Source organism: Scyliorhinus canicula, chromosome 10 (genome assembly GCF_902713615.1).
Source record: "Scyliorhinus canicula chromosome 10, sScyCan1.1, whole genome shotgun sequence".
Classification (NCBI taxonomy): Eukaryota; Metazoa; Chordata; class Chondrichthyes; order Carcharhiniformes; family Scyliorhinidae; genus Scyliorhinus; species Scyliorhinus canicula.
The window spans coordinates 33,876,170-33,898,648 of record NC_052155.1 but is presented as its reverse complement, the minus strand read 5'-3'; positions in this window follow the sequence as shown (position 1 = coordinate 33,898,648).

The window sequence follows — 22,479 nt, the reverse complement described above, 5'->3', positions numbered from 1 at the left end:
GCTGGGAGGCACCCCGTACAAGTTGCCACTGCCAACCTGGTGGTGCCAATCTGGCAGTGCCAATCTGTTCCAGGGCGGGCTCTCTAGGGAGCTCCATTGCGGGTCCCCCTTATATGTGGTGGTGGAGGGAGGGGGGGGGGCAATGCCTGTGAAGGGGTGTGGGAGTCGACTGTGAAGCACGGGTCAATGACTGCGAGAGGTGCTTTGCTATGCTTCTTCATGGAGCATAAGCTGCTTTCTTGATGTATACTCTGACAAAGGAACGTTCAGACTTGGAGATAGGTTTAACACATTTATTGAACAGTTAACAATTCCCTTACTTGAGTTCGACTCTCCTGCCAATTTTACCATAGTAACTTGATTTAACAAACCAGTCTGCTCTAATCCATGTGGTGGGTGTGATGCTTCCTGATCTGCCCCTGTCTCTCTGAGTGTCGCCTATGGAAAGAGAAAGAGCATGTGTGCCCTGTCCTTTTATATGGGTAGCCCCCTTGTGGTAGTGTCACCTCTGGGTGTGTCTTGACTGCCTATTGGTCGTGTCCTATCTTACTGACCTATTGGTTGAATGTCTGTGTGTCATGATGTCTCTGGTGCTCCCTCTAGTGTTTATTCAGCCCTAGTGTATCTGCATTAACGCCTTGTGTATTTACAGTGATGCATATCACCACAAGAGGGGTGGAGAGTGCCAGTAATGCTGCCGTGGTGATGGCGGGGGTGGGGGGTGGGTGGGGTGGATGTGCAGAGAGCTCATGATTCTTGTGTGGTTATGGGGGGAGGGGTGGGAGGAGAAAATGGAGCCCACGATAAGTCTGTGGTGGGTGGGGGTGGGGTGAGGGGTGGTTGGCAGTGTCCTAATGCTTATTGTGGAGGTCCTTCATGTTCATGAGGGGGGGAGTCCAATTCCTGCCCATTAAAGATGGCACCCTGATCTGTGTGGAGCCGGCCTTGCAGTTCTATCAGGCTCCGTCCCGCCTATGTAAACCCCGCCTCCAGATTTATTTTGCACTAAGCGCCCGAAAATCTGGTCTGAAAACTCGGCTTTGCCATCTGAAGAGAGGCAGGCCGGTTTCCAGTCAGAGCCTGACTGTCTGACAAATGATGGTAAAATTCCGCCCATATTAAACGCCAGCCAGAGGTATGCAGAGCAGGCACATCATGAGGTCAATTAACATTAAATGTTGATTTGAGACCAACGCTGCCATCTTGGAGCTCAATATCTCGCTCACACTCTCTTTTAAAGTCTCACAGTTGAATGTGCATTCAGCAGCATGGTTTAAAATAGATCAAAAGTAGATTAAACTGGTCATCGACTACTTACAAGCTAGTTACTGGTGAGGAAGCGAACAAACGATGGGGGGGTGGACCGTAGGACCCTGAGGGTAATGTGTTCACAGACAGAACAAAGGACAGAGCACAGCATGGCTCGGGGGATGGTAACCTCGTGGTGAGCATGCTGAAAAGGATGCTGGGTTACCATGCAAAGTGACCAATTAGGATATAGGGCCAGGTCAGGAGGTGTGTAAAAGGACCAATGGGAAGTTTGTATGCGAATCTTGATGTAATTTGAAGTATATCTCCAGTGTTCCTTTGTTCGGAGTTGCTCTTACTCCTGGCTGCTACAGAAGACAGTATGTGTGTCCTGTAGCTCTATGGATTGATGCAGCCTTGCAAGTTAGTTATTATTAAATGATATGATACCTGCAAATCCATCTCAGATTTTATTGAATCTAGACTGACAGCAAATTAACCAGGAATTAACACTGGTTGATGGTGTTTGGCTGTTGATTTAGTTCTGCAAGTAATTAATGCTTTCTATAGTTGTTTGAAATTGATAATGTATAGGGTGTGGTGTGACAGGCATTGAAGGGATTTTCTTCAGTGATTTTAAAGTATCTGGACAAACCAATTGCTCCCAGAAATACCCCTGCACGATACAGAGGCCTCACAGAGCTGAGAGAGGGAGGAGGAGGAGGGGTGCAGAAAGACCCTCAGTTGGAGGCAATTCTTCAACCTCAACCTCAGCAGAGAACAGTGTGCGAGACGTCTGGGCTTTGAAGGACATCATCAGTGTAATCTGTCACCTGCTGCAGCTACAACAGCAAACACAGAGCAGGGTTAGGACCACATTACCAGCGGCTGTGAAGGTGACTGAGGACAGGAACTTATATGTGTCTGACTCTCAGCTGAAGCTGGACGTACCTTCCACCCTACCATTTACTGTTGACTGAGGGGGGCCGCTGAGGCTTTCAATTCAATTAGATCTAACTACTCTCATTCTCTTTTCCCAGGGAGGAACAGGTGAAGCAAGCCTGTGGTTTTGTCTCGATTGCCAGCTCCCCCAGGGTGAAGGATGTCATTAACATTGTGGATGCTGCCCTGAACCAGAACCAAAAGAAATTCTGATCTCTCAAACTCAGTTGGTGTGTGACTATAAGCAGTGAATGATACGGGTGCTGGCAACAGTCATGGTGCCTTCAGCCTGTGGCAGGCACTCAGCTGTACGAGCTGCATTTGGACCACACAGTAAACCAAACAGTGGCTACTGCTGGATAAAGGCTATCCACTGACGATAAAGCTGATGACTCCTGTAAGCACCCATTCTGACATGTGCAGGCTGCAGTGAATGACACGCTGCCACACAAAATGTGGTTGACAATTGGTATGCACAAAAAAGGCTTTAAGTACCTGGATCACTCTTAAGGAGCTGAGAAGAGGTCAACAGAGCAGATGTGAAGATTTGTGGTGATCTGCTGCATGCTATACAACCGTGTTGTCAGAAGGGGACAGCCCTTCCAACATGTTATACAGTGGGTAGCTGAGGAGTGGGGTCCACCGGAATTAAAGGAAGAGAGGAGACAATCAAGACAGCCTTATACTCGACAGGAAGAACTTATCTGAATTTGACAGTAGAACTTGCAACCCCAATTCTTCATTGACCAACAGTGGTATACCTGTACTCAGCTCCAGCTGCTCCACCCGCTCTTATGCCACATATAGGAGGGGCATGGTAGCACAGTGGTTAGCACAGTTGCTTTGTAGCTCCATGGTCCCAGGTTCAATTAGCGGTTTGGTTCACTGTCTGTGCGGAGTTTGCACTTTCGGCCCATGTCTGCGTGAGTTTCCTCCGGGTGCTCCGGTTTCCTCCCACAGTCCAAAGATGTGCAGGTTAGGTCGATTGGCCACGCTAAATTGCCCTTGGTGTCCAAAAAGGTTTGGTGGGGTTACTGGGTTACGGGGATGGGGTGGAGGTGTGGGCTTTGGTAGGGTTCTCTTTCCAAGGGCCGGTGCAGACTCGATGGGCCGAATGGCCTCCTTCTGCACTGCAAATTCTATGATTCTATATTCCATCACATGTCTCCCTCTCTTTAGCTATGAGGAAGAATCATACACACTCGAAACAGGCCAGAAGGGTCTATTCCTGTGCTGAGTGCACCTCTAATAACACACAAGAAACTTGACACCATCCAGGACGAAGCAGCCCGTTTGATTGGCAGCCCTCTGCAAACATTCACTCCCTCTGCAAACATTCACTCCCTCCACCATCGATGCACAGTAGCAGCAGTGTGTACCATCTACAAGATGCACTGCAGAAATTGCCCACAGCTCCTTCGGCAGCATCTTCCACACCCACGGCCACTGCCATCTAGGAGGACAAGGGCAGTAGATACATGGGAACCCCACCACCTAGAAATTCCCCTCCAAGTCATGCACCATCCTGACCTGGAAATATATCGTTGTTCCTTCACTGTCACTGGGTCAAAATCCTGGAACTCCCTCCCGAACAGCACAGTGGCTGTACTGACACCACATGGAATGCAGCAGTTCAAGCACACTACCACATTCTCAAGGGAAATTAGGGATGGGCAACAAATAATAATTATCTTTATTAGTGTCACAAGTAGGCTTGCATTAGCTCTGCAATGAAGTTACTGTGAAAATCCCCCGGTTGCCACACTCCGGCGCCTGTTCGGGTACACTGAGGGAGAATTCAGAATGTCCAATTCACCTAACAAGCACATTTTTCGGGACTTGTGGGAAGAAACCGGAGCACCCGGAGGAAACCCACAGAAACACGGGAAGAACGTGCAGACAACGCACAGACAGTGATTCAAGCCGAGAATCAAACACAGGAACCTGGCACTGTGAAGCAACAGTGCTAACCACGGTGCTACCATGCTGGCCTGTCCTAGCTATCCTAACCAGAGAGACCCGTGTCCCGTTAAAATGAGTTTTTAAAAATGTGTCGTTGCCAGCCCGAGTGCTCCAATGCAGTGTTACTCCATAATAGCGGACGGCCTGTTGACTTACAATAGAGGAGACTGAAGATGCACATTGAGGATGCATTTTAGCAGCTCCAGCCCGGATGTGGGCCACATCCTCTCATCATGGGCAACAGTAGTTTGGACCAGTCTGTTGGCAAGGGCATCGGATACATAGGGACAGGAGTAGGCCATTTCCCCTTCCAGTTGTTCATAAATTGAATTAGGTCATGGCTAATCTGCAAGCTAACTGCATGCACCCCTTGTTTCTTAATATTTCAACAAAAATTCTATCAATCTCAGTTTTAAAATGAACAATTGACTGGTGGTGAGAGGAGGATATAGGCTGTCTCCCTGAGAGAGAATTCTGGAGTGGCCTCTCAGCGATGCTCCTAATCTGTTGGAGGACAGATTGCTGGACTGTTGTGATATGCTGCAAGTCCTTTTCCAAACTGTAATCCACAGTCACAATGACAGCATTCTGAGGTGGCATGACAGCAAGGTGAACTTGAATAGCAGCAGTCTGAGCTTTTATTGCTGCACTCAGGTATCGTGTGGCGACTGCTGGTGCTGCAGTGGTAGCTGCAACATCAGCCACTGCATTATGCTTTGCAAAGGATGGGCCCCAAGCTCTGTTCAAAGCTGTGTTTAATTGGAGCTGGACTTCTTCATGATTCTCAACATTGACAAAAAGCATTTTGCCGTGCATATCCATCAGTGTTCATCTGTAGGTTATCCTATCAAAGTGTTCATATTGAACACTCATATTGAAAAAGAGGCTGGTTTAGCACAGGGCTAAATAGCTGGCTTTTACAGCAGACCAAGGCAGGCCAGCAGCACGGTTCAATTCCCGTACCAGCCTCCCCGAACAGGCGCCGGAATGTGGCGACTAGGGGATCTTCACAGTAACTTCATTTGAAGCCTACTTGTGACAATAAGCGATTTTAATTTCATTTCATTTCATATGAGCCCTCTGTAACTCAGGTACAACCTAACCTTCCAGCAAGTGACACATTTGTGACTCTTAGTCACTACCCCAATTGCAGGCCACCTGCACCCAGTGTCCCACCATGTGCAGACTCTGTCCCTATGTTATCATGTAAATTATGGTCAGTGCCAGTCTCCAAGCTTTTCTGAAAGAGAATGGTGTTGTCTTCATTGTGCTTTTTCTGCATTGCCTGGCTGTCTAAAAGGAGAAGGGCACAAAAGTAAGGTTGTAGCGTGTAGAAGAGGAGGGCAAGCATGCTTACACCATTTGCAGTTTGAAAATGAGATGGGAGTGTGGGATGACAGAGAGATGCAATGCAAGAAGGAAGCTGTCATGCTTGAACAGTTGGCAGCGTATATCAGCCGTGCGATGTGGGAGTGAAGCTTAGAAAGGGTTAATTGTGTGATGGGTGGGATAAAGCACATGAATGCTGGGTATCAGTAATGCTTGATCAAGATGGTTTGTGCATGAATGAAGTGAGCAGCATCTGAGACCAGTGGTGTAGTTGGTAGAATATGGCACTTGAAGATCCACTCACTGACTTAGGTGACTCATGTGAGGCCATTGAATTTCTTGTGGCACTGAATGTAAGTCCGCAGTTCTCAAGGCTTGACGTGTGGCATTGACCTCCATGGATATCTACTTCCACTGCCTTCTGAGTTTTTGTCAGGAGGGCCTCTTGGACCCTGACAACTATGGGCCATTTCTCTTCCTTTCCACCTCCTCCAACAAAGACCTCCAGTTCAGAATCCAAAAACAAAGAAAGCTATCTCACATGTTGTGTCACTCTTTAATGTCTCCCCGGTCAGAATTAATCCTTCACGACTGCCATTACATGGTCCTGTCACAAGGTTCCCCTTTAAGCAGTGCAATGAGCTTTAACTGGTACCGATTACTACAATATTGGCCCCGTGGTGTTGTACCCGGCCAACCAGCAGCATGGTTAACAATGACTGGATGCTAGAATAATTAAAATTGAGAAGGCAGCACAATGTGAGTGAATTATTCCTGCATGCTGATCCCAATCCCTTTTCAGAATTAGCTTCTATTTTTGGTGATACTGATAAGCAGACAATTGGTCTGCTTGATATTCCTGCCTTCCACAGAACACAGCCCTCAAGAATACTTAGAGATTCTTGTAGATTTTTAAGGACCTTATGAGAACATGTCAAGCGAATATTTAAATGTAAAACAGACAGCTATCAGGAAAGAAATCAGAAGGTGCCAATACTCTGTCAGATATGGGCCGGGATTCTCCGAGCCTCCGTGCTGAAATCGAGCTTGGCGCGGGGACGGAGAATGGGGCGTCAGACCCACATTCGGGTCCGACGCCGGAACGCGAACCTCCGGCGACCGGAAAATCAGCGTCAGTCGCGTGCACGCAGCCGATGCGGCATCGCTCGGGAGCCGTTGAACGAGGCCCTCGCAGCGATTCTCTGCTGTCGACCGGCCAAGTTCCCGCCGGCGTGGTTCACGTATGGTTCCACCCGGCGGGAGCTCGGCGCCGTGGCTGCGGTGGCCATTCTGGAGGGGGAATGGGGGTATCAGTCTCCGGTGGTTCTCCACGACGGCCAGGCACGCGATCGGGGTCTACCAATCGGCAGATGCGCATGATCTGGGGGGGGGCTACCTTTTTCATCGCTGCCCGCGCAACATGGCGGACCCACAAAGCGGGCCGGCACGGAAGCGGCCGCCGTGCGCATGCACGGACCCACGGCTGGCAGTGCAGGGCCGTGTATCGGCAGCTGGTGCTGCGCCGTGCTGGCCCCCTGGAATCGCTGGCTCCAGAGGCCCGTTGACGCCGGCATGTAACACTCCGGTGATTACTCCGGCGTCAACGCTTAGCAGCCGTTTTGAAGAATCCTGGTCATAGTGTTTTGTTAATGTTTTTCCCATCGCTCATTTAAAAAACATCTCTGCATATTTCCCATGCAGGTCATTGCAGATCTTTTGCTAGTAATTATTTGACTGCAGCCCGAGAGTTTTCCAATCATCAGTCATGTGAAGCCTCAGATTTTTTTTCTCTCTGTATCTGGATCGAGATCTTCATTAGTTGTGTGAATTTAATTAGAAGCAAGGCAAAGCTGATTTAAAAAGCTGATTCACTGAGCATCGGAATTTTTAACATGGTTATCAATTAACGGAAGAAACAGTTTTCTTCCTCTACCCCTAACAGACATTAATCTAATGTTATGTCACAAGCTACCTCTGCATAGATTTTGTTGCTTGTAGACCCCTACGTTATGCCAGATGTCATGCAATAAACGGAGAACTGCTTAATAAGATAAAAGAAAATCCAGATATAACATATAGGAGAAGCAATTAAAGGAGGCACAAAGTCTGAGTACTAATCGTGCTCTTTACAAACTGTTTGCACATCCTCCGTGGAGTTGCTCCGGCCGATGTTTATGATGATGCACTGTTCTATAAGCAAGAAGATCAGTGCTAAGCAAATATATGGCCAAAAAGATACATTTGTAAGATGCCTCGAGAATTAGTGAGAATTAGAACGAGAGGTCATGGACATGGATATGGGATATAGATTGAGAGGTGGTAGGTTTAGAACTGAAATGAGGAGGAACTACTTCTCGCAGAGGGTGGTGAATTTGTGGAACTCGCTGCCCCATAGTGCGGTGGAATCGGACGCATTAAATGGTTTCAAGAAGGAGATAGATATATTTTTGATTAAAAAAAAACAGATTAGAGGGATATGGGGAACAGGTCGGGTAGAGGATTTGAGATCAGGAAGAAATCAGCCATGATCTGATTGAATGACGGAGCAGGCTCAAAGGGCTGAATTGCCTATTTCTGCTCCAAATTCCGATGTTCCCAACAATAGCAGAGAAAGTCAATTGGAAAAGTACCGCTGGACTTTCATCACCCAAAGAAGAGGGAAGGGGTGGGGCGGGGGGGGGGGGGGGGGGGGGGGGCGTTAGACAGCTGAAGAGCCATTGAGTAGGTAATAAAGTTGGATTAGCTACTCAGGAAGGGTCCAGTGTAGAAAGGAGTTGGCAATGAACACCAAATTTACAGTCAATTTATTACACAAGACTCCAGGGAGCACTGACGGTTGATGAGAATGGAACTAATAATAGGCAACCAGAACCTGGTGTGGATAGATAGAACAGAGGTGATTTTCGATAAGTTGAAACCTGTGTCAGATAGGTCGAGACACAATATAAGTGTGACTGGAGGATTTTGATGTAAGTTTGATTTGATTTATTATTGTCACATGTATTAGTATACAGTGAAAGGTATTGTTTCTTGCATGCTGTACAAACAATGCACACCGTACACAGGGAAGGCAGGAGAGAGTGCAGAATATAATGTTACAGTTATAGCAAGGTGTACAGAAAAGATCAACTTAATACGAGGTAGGTCCATTCAAACGTCTGATGGCAGCAGGGAAGAAGCTGTTCTTGAGTCGGTTGGTACGTGACCTTAAAATTTGGTATTTTTTTTCTGACGGAAGAAGGTGGAAGAGAGTATGTCCAGGGTGCGTGGGGTCCTTAATTATGCTGGCTGCTTTTCCAAGGCAGCGGGATTATAGATCGAGTCAATGGATGGGAGGCTGGTTTGTGTGATGGATTGGGCTACATTCATGACCTTTTGTAGTTTCCTGCGGTCTTGGGCAGAGCAGGCTCCATACCAAGCTGTGATACAACCAGAAATAATGCTTTCTATGGTGCATCTGGAGAGGTTGGTGAGAGTCTTTGCTGATATGCCAAATTTCCTTAGTCTTCTGAGAAAGTAGTCGTTGGTGGGCTTTCTTAACTATAGTGTCAGCATGGGGGGACCAGGACAGGTTGTTGGTGATCTGGACACCTAAAAACTTGAAGCTCTCGACCCTTTCTACTTCGTTCCCATTGATGTAAACAGGGGCATGTTCTCCACTACGCTTCCTGAAGTCGATGACAATCTCCTTAGTTTTGTTGACGTTGAGGGAGAGATTATTGTCGTCACACCAGTTCACTAGATTCTCTGTGCCATACGTGCATGCAATGATGAAAGAGAACAAGTAAACAGTGCTGCAGAGGTAGAAATACACAGTCAGTGATGGCTAAGAGATGGAAATTAAAAAGTACAGACAATGCCAAAAGGAATAGAATTCTGAAACGGGAAATATTTGTAGCTGCTCAGTGTTGGGGTAGACAAAGAAGAGAATCATAAAAATTGGGTTGGACGAAGACATCCCCAGCTGCTCCTGTGACTCAAACCCAAAGTCAGACAGTTCTGGCCTGATGCAGCTAAATCACTCGGGGCACCTTAGTTGCTTGAGGTGAGTTAGTCACCCTTCTACTTGGCTGTTCCTGTGTGAAGATGTTGCTGGCATCATTCTGTAGTGCACCCTCCAAACAGAATGGACTACAGAATAACGAATGATGTGGGAGTTTGGGAGGCAGTGTATATACATCTTCACAGACAAGCTTAGTACTTATCCATCTTTCAGAAGAAATGTCTGGTGCCTCAATCCATGAGGTTCTACTTTTCAGTCCCAAGCCAACTGGTTTGGCACAATCCAATTGGGATTATGGTCTGGTCTGCCAACATAAATAAGCATAGGTTAATTGTCGGTGTAAATAAAAAGGACAATAGGATGTGCATCATGACTTATTAAATGGCCATTATCAATCCTATTTGGTGCTAATGGAACAATCACTTTTGCTGATTATACATTCAGACTCAGTACTTCAGGTTTCCCAGCACTGCACCCAAAATTCCCACATCATTTAGGATCAGTAGCAAGAGGAGTGAGGAGAGTATGAAGGGTGGGGGATGAAGAGGGGTATGAAGGGGCCTCAAATAGGTTGAGATGGTGAAGGGTGGGGCCCAAAAGGGAGTGTGGGGGGGCCTGAAAAGCATAATCGCCCGCATACCCACTGCGGGGTGTCCTCACTTGGACTGGGGGGGGGGGGGGGGGGGCGCGCTGGTAATATCCATGTCTGTGGGCTGGCATTGCCTGAAGGTGTGGAGTGTGGGGGACCCTGAAGTTCACCTAGAGTTGGGGTACCCTTTCAAAATGGCGCCCGGATCTCTGAGGAGCTGGTCTTTTCATGAGTTTAGCTCCCTACTGCAGAAACATCTTCCCAAGTGTGGGCTGGAACAGGGAGAAACTCCTTAAGGTCCAAATAACAACTAAGGGCGCGATTCTCCCAAAACGGGAGAAATCATAAAGCTGGCGTCAAACCCGGGCGGGTTTGACGCCAGCGCGCCCCTTCCCGACCGGGAACCGATTCTGGTCCCCGGTCGGGGCTAGCTGCCCGACGCCGTAGGCTCCGGCATGACGGGCTTAACGAATATCGTTAAGCCCGCTTGCCGGAGTTAGCGCCGGCTGACGCGTCATATGACGTCAGCCGCGCATGCGCGGATTGGAAGACTCCAACCCGTGCATGCGCGGATGACGTCATCGCGTATTTGCGCGAAACCCGCCCATGCGCGGGCCGGGTTGCCCCTCAGCCGCCCCGCGAATGGATACTGCGGGGCGGCGGAAGGAGAAAGAGTGCGCGGGCATCGGGCCCGCTGCCCGCGATCGGTGCCCACCGATCGCGGGCCCATGGCACCCTTGGCACGGCCGTGGTACTGCCGTGCCAATCGGTGCCATGGTTATGAAAAGCGAGTTTGTGACGCCGTTTTTACGAACGGCCAGACCAGGTGTGTTTGCCGTTCGTAAAAACGGCGTAAAGGGCTGGGACTTCGGCCCATCGAACAGCTGAGAATCGCTGCCGGCCGTAAAAAAACGGCGGCAGCGATTCGGGTCGGGAGTTGGGCAGGGGGTGGGGGAGAATAGCGGGAGGGCGGGAAAAATGTCGGGAAGGCCCTCCCACTATTCTCCGACCCGTCGTGGGGGTCGGAGAATTTCGCCCTAAGGGTGTGAATTTACAGCCGTGTGATGCCTGAACGAGAGCCCAGCGTAGCTATTTGATCGTGGGAGAGGCCAAAATCAGAAACCGCGCTGGGGGCAATCGGTTTGCGATCTAACCAGCCCGCTCTGGTTGGCAAAATCAGGACCCTGCTGTGGTGTGGCAAGAAATCTATAATCACCACTTAAAGCCAGTCTCCAAACAATTTACGGGAAACACCCCATATCTAATGGCCTACCGTGATCTAACGCCCCCCAGCAAATGGTCACGAGCGCCAATCAGTATACTTTAAAAACGGGAAGCTGGTGGAATGGCTGCTGGAGGGGTCTGAGGAGGTGAGTAGTCATCTTCACTCCTGGGCAATGAGCCTGGGCGCACTGATGTTGCTGCCCCATTGATCGGGGGGCTGGGGGAGGGAGCCCTCGGGGTTAGGGGGTGATGAGGGGCACCCATGGGGGGGGTGGGCGGGGGCTGCAATGGGGGAGGTCCCAGAGCGGAAGACGCCACTGGTTGCCAGTCTGAAACCCTTTCCAATTTGTTACAGATATTACAAGGGATGGATGATATCTTGGACCACGCGGAGGCAGCCCTCGTGGTCACGGTAGCACGGTGGTTAGCGCTGTTGCTTCACAACGCCAGGGACCCGGGTTCGACTCCCGGCTTGGGTCACAGTCTGTGAGGAGTCTGCATGTTCTCTCCGTGTCTGCGTGGGTTTCCTCTGGATGCTCCGGTTTCCTCCCACAAGTCCCAAAAGATGTGCTTGTTAGGTGAATTGGACATTCTGAATTCTCAGTGTACCCGAACAGGCACCGGAGTGTGGCGACCAATGGATTTTCACAGTAACTTCATTGCAGTGTTAATGTAAGCCTACTTGTTATACCAGTAAATCATAGAATCATAGAATTTACAGTGCAAAATGAGGCCATTCAGCCCATCGAGTCTGCACCGACTCTTGGAAAGAGCACCTTACTTAAGCCCACACCTCCACCCTATCCCCGTAACCCAGTAACCCTACCTCACCTCTTTGGACACTAAGGGCAATTTATCATGGCCAATCCACCTAACCTGCATATCTTCGGACTGTGGGAGGAAACCAGAGCACCCAGTGGAAACCCACGCAGATTCAGGGAGAACGTGCAGACTCCGCACAGACAATGACCAAGCCAGGAATCGAACCTGGGACCCTGGAGCTGTGAAGCAACTGTGCTAACTATTGTGTTACCGTGCTGCCCACGTAAAGATTATTATTATGCTGGCAGGCCAGGTGGCAAGAAGCTGAGAAGGAGGTGGCAGCAGTGTCGACAAAGGCTTGAGGCAGCAGCCCGTGTGCAGGGCCCTGCCCCACACCCTGAGGACCCATCCAACCATCAGGCCAGGGAGGGACCCAGAGGGGAAGGCCGGTGATAGCCCGAGTTGACCAGGTGTCGCTGGTCTTTTAAATAGATGATGAACAGCATGTGCCAAAGGAGGCTCTGCCTCAACACGGGGATGTCCTTGCTGACTTGGCACCACGTGGAGGAGAACGAGGATTCCTGCTCCGGTTGCAGTCAAGGTCACCACCGCTCTGAAGTTTTACGCCTCAGGACCATTCCAGAGCTCGAGAGGGGACACGTTTGGCATCTTACAAGCTACAGCCCACAAATGCATCCATGAGGTTACGGATGCCTTGTTTGCCCAAGCAGAAAACAATATAAGCTTTGGCCTGGGCCAGGCACGACAAGATGCCCAGGCAAAGGATTCTCCGCCATCGATGGGATGCCCGAGATCAGTGTGTAATAGATGGCAATGTTGTCTTGCAGCTCTGGGCCATCAGGGAGTGCTCTACATCAACAGGAAGGGGTTCCACTCCCTGAACATCCAGCTTGTATGCGACCACCTTATAAAGACCATGCAGTCAATGCATGCTTCCCAGAGCATGTGCACGACAGCATCATCCTGGGGCAGTCGGACACCCCGGCCTCTTCAAGGACCACCCCCAGATGCCCAGCTGGCTCTTGGCAAATAAGGGATACCCATTGTGGACTTGGCTAATGAGGCCAGTAAGGAGGCCAGTGATTGATGCAGAGACCCAATACAACAAGGCCCATATCGCCACCCGAGCTATCATTGCGCGGTGCACTGCAGTAACCCTCGGAAGGTTGCAAACTTAGTGGTGGTCTGCTGTGCCCTCCACAGCCTGGCACAGCAACGGGGTGACGTGCTGGAGGAGGAAGGGTAGAAATATGCGGTCACCGCGGAGGAGGAGGGCGATGAGGCGCTAGATCAGGCAGGCTAGAGGGTGAGCCCAGGAGGATCCGCATGACCTGCCGGAGGAAGGAGGACAGGTGGCAGCGGTGAGGGTTGTGCCGGGAGTGCCAGGGAGGACCTCATCCTCATACCCTTCCCCTTCACATAGGACTTTGCTTCATCGTAATCATACCCCCTCCCCCAAAACTAAACCCCCTCCCCCCACCCCCCAGAGTCTGGGTGACATTATCGCAGATTGACGGGACTGTGTCGCACTGTCAACTGGTCATTGTCAATGGGAGGGGGATACGGTGATGACAACGTGCCGAGAGTTGAACGTTGATGCTGTTCAATCTATGACATAGTCTGACTCCTGCCTATCTGCTGAGTGCTCGCTAAAACCCATGACCTGCAGTGGTATACCTGGCGGGGGCGGGGGGATCCCAGTGGAGATTGGTGGTCGGCATGCGTTGCAGAAGAAAGTGCCAGAGGCGTCATATTTCTTGGGTGCAACTTTTCTCAATGCTGTACATGCGTCACCAACTGCCCCTTGCCCCTGATGATGCCTTCCCCCCCCCCCAACCCCTCATGCCCACTAATTCCCTTTCCCCCAGGTGTCCTCTCAGTGATCCTCGACCTGAGCCTTCTGTGCTCTCCTGCTGCGTCTAGGTGTGTCCCCAGGATACACGTCAGACAGTCTGCTGCTTACCCCGTCCCGTGGCCTTCGTGCCCCTGCCGGGTGTCCTCTGGAGGTCCTGGAGATGGAGGGCCCCGGCCCCACTTTCCGGCGGCACATCCCTTGATGTGCCACCCTGTTCCGGGGGCTGACTCTGAGACACGCCATTGTTGGGGGGGGGGAGGAACCAGGGGAGCTGGTGGCCACTGTCACCTCTTCATAGGGAGGCTCTGGGTTACCACCCAACGCCCCCTCCACCCGGTTGGTGCCTGTAGGTCGCTGGGGGACACCTCAGGATAGAGGGGCAGCTGGATCGAGCCGAGGCTGGTCCTGCCAGGACGGTTGGCACCCCAATGTCTGCAGCATGGTTTTGTCGCCCTCGGCGATGCTCAACAGTGACTGGGACATGCACTGGAGCGCCCCGGCAAAGGCCACCTGTGACTGGGACATGCATTGGAGCACCCCGGCAAAGGCCACCTGTGACTGGGACATGCACTGGAGCGCCCCGGCAAAGGCCACCTGTGACTGGGACATGCATTGGAGCACCCCGGCAAAGGCCACCTGTGACTGGTACATGCTCTGGAGCACCCCGGCAAAGGCCACCTGTGACTGGGACATGCACTGGAGCACCCCGGCAAAGGCCACCTGTGACTGGGACATGCACTGGAGCGCCCCGGCAAAGGCCACCTGTGACTGGGACATGCACTGGAGCACCCCGGCAAAGGCCACCTGTGACTGGGACATGCACTGGAGCGCCCCGGCAAAGGCCACCTGTGACTGAGACATGGTCTGGAGTGCCCACCTGAGACTGGGACATTCTCTGCAGTGCCTCAGAAAGATCCACCATGGACTGGATCCGTTCCCCAGCGAGTCGGACATGCTGCCAAGGTGCTCAGCCTTGGCCATCACTGGCTGAGCCACGCCTTAGACACCTCCACTCATGTTGCTGATGCTGTGCACTAGGCTCTTCACTGCAGTTGGCATCCTAGCAGTGTTGGCCTTGGTACCATGCATTGCTGGCGTTACCTCTTGCGCCCGTAGCCTCTGGGACGTCTCCAATTGACTATTGACCTCCTGGAGTGTCGCTGACATCCCCCGCTGATTATCACGCCCGCACCCTGTTGACTGCATCAGCTCTGTGTAAACCTGGTCCAGAGGCTCAGCGTGTGACTGGGGCCCAGCTGGGACCTGGGATCTAGCAGACCGCCTGGGCATTCCTGCCTCCACTTGCTGTGCGTCAGCAACTGTGTTGTGCTCACCAGAGTGTACCCCAGAAGCCAGACCACCACAGTCGCCCAATGAGGTGTGTGTCTCTGCGCTGGTGGAGGGCAGGGATGACAGCCGTGACAGGAATACAGTGGTCTCTGAGGTGTTACCCTCTGAGGTGTCTCATTGGAGGCTGGGGGGATGGGGTATGATGGGGGTGAGGTGGTGGCGGGTCGGGCAGGTGCCAGAGGACTGGTGCCAATGTGGCCCAGTGGAGGTTGCTGATCTTCTCACGGCACTGGGTGCCAGCCCTCCTGGTGACATTCCCCTAGCTGACCGTTGCTGTCGCCGCCTCCCAGGTGATACTGGCTTCCCTGTGGCTGACACTCTGAGCCCCTCATGGGCATCCCGTCTGGACTCGATCGTGTCCAACAATCTGGCCAAGTCGGCATCCCCAAATCGAGGGACTGCTCTCTTCGGTGTCATGGCTGTGAGCTGTGTGGGGTTTGCTCTGCTGGATCAGCCGGTGAGACCATAATTTGCAGCGCGAAGCCCGTGGGGCCTTGGTAAATGCAACAATTAACATTTTATACCGGTGATGGCCTCACCGGGATGAATGCCGGGAAGCTCACAGCCATTCCTGCTTGCTGTCCCGCTTTAAAACACTTCCATTAAATCGCACCCTAAGTGTGGGTGAATCCACTCTGTATCTCACCAAAAAAATGGGGGGGAAACACCTTGGCAAGACCCCCCCCCCCCCCTATATTACACTTATTGGGTGAATTGCACCCTTCACAGCTGATTTCTAGTGATAAAGCGGTGTGAGGTTGTAGCCTGTTCAGGTTGGAGGATACAAAATAATACCCAGCAATCCGATGAGAAGGAGCAGCTGAGTCACCTCAAGCAACTAAGGTGCCCTAGTGACTCAGTACTTGCATAACTCAGTTCATTCTTTAGGACGGAGGGGCTGCCTTATGAGGAAATGTTGAGCAAGTTTGACCCTGTACACATTTGAGCTTGGAAGAATGAGAGCTGATATTATGGAGACATATAAGGTTCTGAGGGGACTTGACAGGACATATGATGAGAAAATGTTTGCCCTCATGGAAGAACCTAGGGCTCGGGGACAAAGTTTCAAAATATGGGTCTCCTATTTGAGACAGGAATGGGGAGGGTCATTAATCTTTGGATTTCGCTATCGCAGCAAGCAGTGGATGCAAGGACATTGAAGGTATTCAAGCTGAATTAGACAAGTTTTTGATCCACAAGGGGAAAAGGGAGGAAGCAGAATTAAGGCAACAATCAGATCAGCCATTATCTTATTGGACATTGGAGCAGCCTTAATCCAGTAGATTTAGGACTGAGTTTAGGAGGAACTTCTTCACCCAAAGGGTTGTGAATCTATAGAATTCCTTGCCCAGAGAAGCAGTTGAGGCTCCTTCATTACATGTTTTTAAGGTAAAGATAGATAGTTTTTTGAAGAATAAAGGGATTAAGGGTTATGGTGTTCGGGCTGGAAAGTGGAGCTGAGTCCACAAAAGATCAGCCATGATCTAATTGAATGGCGGAGCAGGCTCGAGGGGCCAGATGGCCTACTCCTGCTCCTAGTTCTTATGTTCTTATGTTCTTAAGAGGCCAAATGGCCAACTCCCACTTCTGTTTTCTTAAGTATCACTTAACGGCGGCACAGTAATTAACATTGCTGCCTCACAGCGCCAGGAACTCAGGTTCAATTCTGGCCTTGGGTGACTGTCTGTGTGGAGTTTGCTCATCTCGTCATGTCTGCGTGGGTTTCCTCTGGGTGTTCCGGTTTTCTCCCAGCAAGGATAAGACCATAAAGTATAGGAACAGAATTAGGCTATTCAGCCCATCGAGTCTGCTCCACCATTCGATCATGGCTGATCAGTTCCTCATCCCCATTCTCCTGCCTTCTCCCCATAACCCCTGACCCTTTATTAATCAAGAACACCAGATTTGTGCTTGAGGTTCTGTTACCTACAGAGCTGGAATTAGATCGAATAGTCCTTTCTTAGAACATAAGAACTAGGAACAGGAGTAGGCAATTTAACCTCTCGAGCCTGCTCCACCGTTCAATACCGTCATGGCTGATATGCAGGTTCGGTGGATTGGCTATGCTAAATTGCCCCTTAGTATCCAGGGATGTGCAGGCTAGGTTACGAAGATAGGGCAGTGTGGGCTGGAGAGTTAGCCTACTCATGTTCTGAGAGTCAGCATGTTCTTTTGGAGGGTTTGTGCAGGCTTGATGGGCCGAATGGCCTCCTTCTGCACTAGCGACCTTCTGCACTGTAGTGATTCTATCATTAAATGTTAACATTTTTCTCTTAAAATCTTTATCAATTCAGCCAGGGCTCATAATTTTGATATGGCATTTTCTTAAGATAATAATCTTTATTAGTGCCACAAGTAGGCTTACATTAACACGGCAATGAAGTTACTGTGAAAATCCCCTAGTTGCCACACTGCGGCGTCTGTTTGGGTGCACTGAGGAAGAATTCACATTGTGCAAGGCATAACATAGGCACCATTTATTCCTAAATATTAACAATGTTCCAACGGATCATTATGCAATACAAGGACACAGTGAACCATTACACCCCTAGTCTATACCCATTTTCTAAAAAGGCTTCATTATGTAATTATGGGTCTACTTAGAGAGTGGTGCTTGTAAGCTTTCATTCAGTATAAGCCAGGAGACGCCTGAGGCTATTTGACAATGAGTGTGTTCAGCAATGTCAGACTTGTCAACTTGGTACCACACGGTACAGTTGGATGCCCTTAATCAGTTGACATTATGCCGACTATTCATCAATAGGTTTGGTGGAGCAGAATGTGTTTTTTGTCAGCAAACGAGTTGAAGGTTGCTCTGAGCACTCGCAAAGCGAGTTTGAATAGAATTTAAAAAAAGATTTCTTCTGTTCATTGCTTATAAAATGCTAATAAAATAAAGAAGGTAAAGACTGAATAATGCTTCAATCATGTGAAGCGATGTGTTTCAAGGTGAATCTTTTCAAATATGTTGACCTTCTTGTCCTGCCGAGAAATACATCTGTTCAAACCACCTCTCCTGTGTCAAAACATTGTCACCTCACGCTTAATTGCTTGCAGTAAAATGAAAAGACGTGGGCTATTTTATGTAAATTGAATTCAGTGAATGGGGTTACAGGAACCAAAATTGCTAGATGTTGAACGTACTTTATGTTTTCTTTTTATTTAAAGGTAAATCAAACACAAGTGTGGCAGGAGAAAGCATTCATTCAACAAATGCAAACATGACCTGTGCACGTAAACACTTCCATTATCAAGTGTCGGATTGGGGAAGTGGTTGCACTGTCACCTCTGTATCAGAATGGAAGCAGCCTTGCACTCTTTCAGTTCTGCACTGAAGTGTCAACGGCGATGATCTGTGCCATGGTGGCACAGTGGCTAGCACTGCTACAGCACCAGGGACCCGGCTTCAATTCCAGCCTTGGGCCACTGTCTGTGCTGAGTTTGTACATTCTCCCCGTGTCTGTGTGAGTTTCCACTGGGTGCTCCCGTTTCCTCCCACAGTTGAAGGTGTGTGGGTTAGGTGGATTGGCCATGCTAAATTCTTCCTTAATGTCCAGGGGTGTGTAGGTTATGGGGCTTACAGGGATAGGGCAGGGTGGACAGGGGAGTAGACATGGGTGGAGCGCTCTTTCGAAGGGTTGGTGCAGACTTGATTGGCCGAACGGCCTTCTGTACTGTAAGAGATTCCATGAGGCTTCCTAAGTGGGGCAGATGGGATGCCTTACAGTTTGCAGGCCTAGAAAGGTACAATTGATGACACATGGCACATTCAGCAGTGGAACGTAGCTGGAGGACTTCATGAAGGAGGTAGCTCTGAATAACCTTAGTTCATTGCAGATCCTTCAAACACTGCTGCTGTGACACATTGAGATCACTTTAGCACGAGAATACACCTGCTGGCAGAGAGACAAGGCAAATGCAAATGAATCCGATGGAGATGGATTTTCATCAGCGAGGAGCTACTACGGCCGCCTCAGCTCTTCCTCATCCAGCTCTACATGGATGCTGGATCCATGCCCCATGATCGCTCATCCAGCAAATTAAGCAAAGAGACTGAAGATTTAAATCAAATAAAGTAGAAAACAAAATAAGATAGCACCACTAAAAATAAAAACATCAGGAAAGAAAGAACGAACATGGTGACATTAAAAAAGCACTTCCAGCGATCAATTGAAATCAATGCAAACTCACTAGCAAACAAAACTGTCGTAAAGTCGCATCATTAACAGTCAATATCACTTTACCCCCAAATTTCATTATGCAAAATCCTTGCAACATTCTGCATCAGCATTGAGCTAATATCGTAATTCCTCATGATATTCTCAAATACCAAATATAAACCAATTAGCAACCTTAATTGCAGCTATGCACATAATCTGAATTATTATTCAATTCAGCAGTTTGCACGAAAGGGGAATTCCAGCACTGACAGCCAATCATAGCTATTCCCTTCACAGTTTGTACTTGTATCATCTCAACCAGCCTGCTATCTTTTCAACTTCTTCTTCAGGCGTGTCCAACCTACAGCACCACAATCTCCACCACAGTTCTGGAAAGGGATCGGACCCTGTGCTGTTCGCCCCAGCCATCCAGCCAACTGAAGCCACTGAACGCCCCCCACCTCACCGACTCTTCCCCACCCCGCACGCCCCCCCCCCCCCCCCCCCCCCCCCAAGGAGCCAGAGTTGCTGTGGCAACATGCACTGTTACATGCATGTTGCAGCCCAAAGCTATGAATAGTGATAGTGGCGACTCTAATTTTCCTTCCATCACCTGACTGACCAGGTATCTTTCCCATTCTTCCTGCTTGCCATTGGTGTAATTTGGCAGGACTTACAGCTTGATAATTAGCCGGTTTGCAGGCCTCATGATGAAGCCACCTTCCGTGGTGACTGTCAAGTCCTGGAGTGTGATTCAGACTCTGAGTGTCTGGCTCAGAGGCAGGAAAGGGAGCCATTGCACCACAAGACCTCCCGACCTGTGCATCTCAAATAGCAATCTGGACATGGGCGCAATTCTCCACACTCACGACGATGCAGAGAATAGCGGGGTTTGTAAGTTTTTACGGCCACGCTAGTCTGACGCCCTCCTGCTATTCTCCCCCCCCCCCCACGCCCGACTCCCGACACGAATCGCTGCCGCTGTTTTTTTACGGCCAGCAGCAATTCTCAGCTGGCCGATGGGCCGAAGTCCAAGCCCTTTACGGCTGTTTTTACGAACGGCAAACACACCTGGTCTGGCCGTTCGTAAAAACGGCCGTAAAGTCCCGATTTTGAAAACCATGGCACCGATTGGCACGGCAGTACCATGGCCGTGCCAAGAGTGCCATGGGCCCGCGATCGGTGGGCACCGATCGCGGGCAGCGGGTCCGATTCCCGCGCACTCTTTGTCCTTCCGCCGCCCCGCTGTATCACTTTGCGGGGCGGCTGAGGGGCATCCCGGCCCGCGCATGCGCGGGTTTCGCGCAAATGCGCGATGACGTCATCCGTGCATGCGCGTGTTGGAGTCTTCCAATCTGCGCATGCGCGGCCGACGTCATGTGACGCGTCAGCCGGCGCAAACTCTGGCAAGCGGGCTTAACGAAATTCGTTAAGCCCGCGATGCCGGAGTTCACGGCCGCGGCATACTAGCCCCGACCGGGGACCAGAATCGGTTCCCGGTCGGGGAGGGGGAGGCTGGCGTCAAACCCGCCCGGATTTGACTCCAGCCTTACGATTTCTCCCTGTCTGGGAGAATCGCGCCCGTCTTTTGATCCCATTGATCTATTTTAGTGCATTGCAATATTACTAATAGTATACTGTCATGGGGACAGTTGCAGAGTGGTAATTTTACTGGACTGTAATACCCTGAAGATGTGAATTCAAATCCCAGCATGGGGGTGGGTGGGCGGGGGGGGGATGGGGGGGGGGGGGGGGATTGAAATTTGATTAACCAATTAATCAGGAATAAAATACTAGCCCTGTTAATAACGATCGTGGAACTAGTGGATTGTTCCAAACAAAAAACATTTTGATCACTAATGTCTTTCAGGGGACTCAGTCTGCTCACCTTAACTGCTTTGGCCTACGGGTGGCTCCAGAACCATGGCACTGTAATTGGCTCTTAACTCAGAAATGGCCTGCGGAGGCCATTCAATTACAGGTGGTGCACCACTATGTTCTCAACTGCAATTAATTTTTAATTCTTTTTAAAATTTACAGTACCCGACTCGCTTTCTTTGCCAACTAAGGGGCAATTTAACGTGGCCAATCCACCTATCCTGCTTATCTTTGGGTTGTGGAGGTCAGACCCACGCAGACACCGAGAGAATGTGTAAACTCCACACAGATAGTGACCTGGTCCTCGGCGCCGTGAGGCAGGCGTGCTCAACGCTGCGCCACCGTCCTGCCCCTGCAACTACAATTAAGAATGGGCAATAAATGTTGACCTCACCAGCGGTGCTCACATGCCAAGAATGAATAGAAAAGAACAAAGGGAATTTCTGTGGTCAGGATCTGTACAAGGTATTGGGGAAGATAATCTGAGAATCGTGTTTCAGGTCTCTCTTCTGCTCAAAATAAAAGGTGTTATTTTTCAGCCAGTCAGCAAATTTCATGTGGATGGTAATTGCATTGCAATACCCTCATTAATGATTCATAAATGATACCTGGTGGTTGCATTTTTTACGACTTGTGCCAGGAATGCACTCAAAATATTAAGTGTCCAAATTTTGAAGAATGCACTCTTAAAGGAGAAATAGCAATTTGGACTTTATTCTGTTGCAATATTCATTTCTAATTGAGCGCTTTTTATGATCTTTCAATGTGCTTGTTATTGCTTTTGGTTGTGGCATGGTTGGACATTTCAGCAGTTCCCTATTTTCCATCAGTTGCAATTTACATTGCCAGAAGCCGAAGGGTAAAGTCAGGATTCCAAAAGTACACCTTGAGACGGAAGCTTTGAGGATCACTGAGCAGTCTTGGGACTCCATACTTCAGCAATCCACAGTACTTAATGTGCATTTAACAAAAGATGATAAGCATAAAACAAAATTGGGCTCAATGTCACAACTTTCTGGAGAGGATACTGTACATAATGGTCTCCATTACTTTTCAACAGTCGAAGGTGTAAAACAGGGAGAGTCTGGTCTCAGGCATAATAATGACATGTACCTCCCAACCGAGTGAGTTTTTAGTCAGTCACACCTCATTGGTG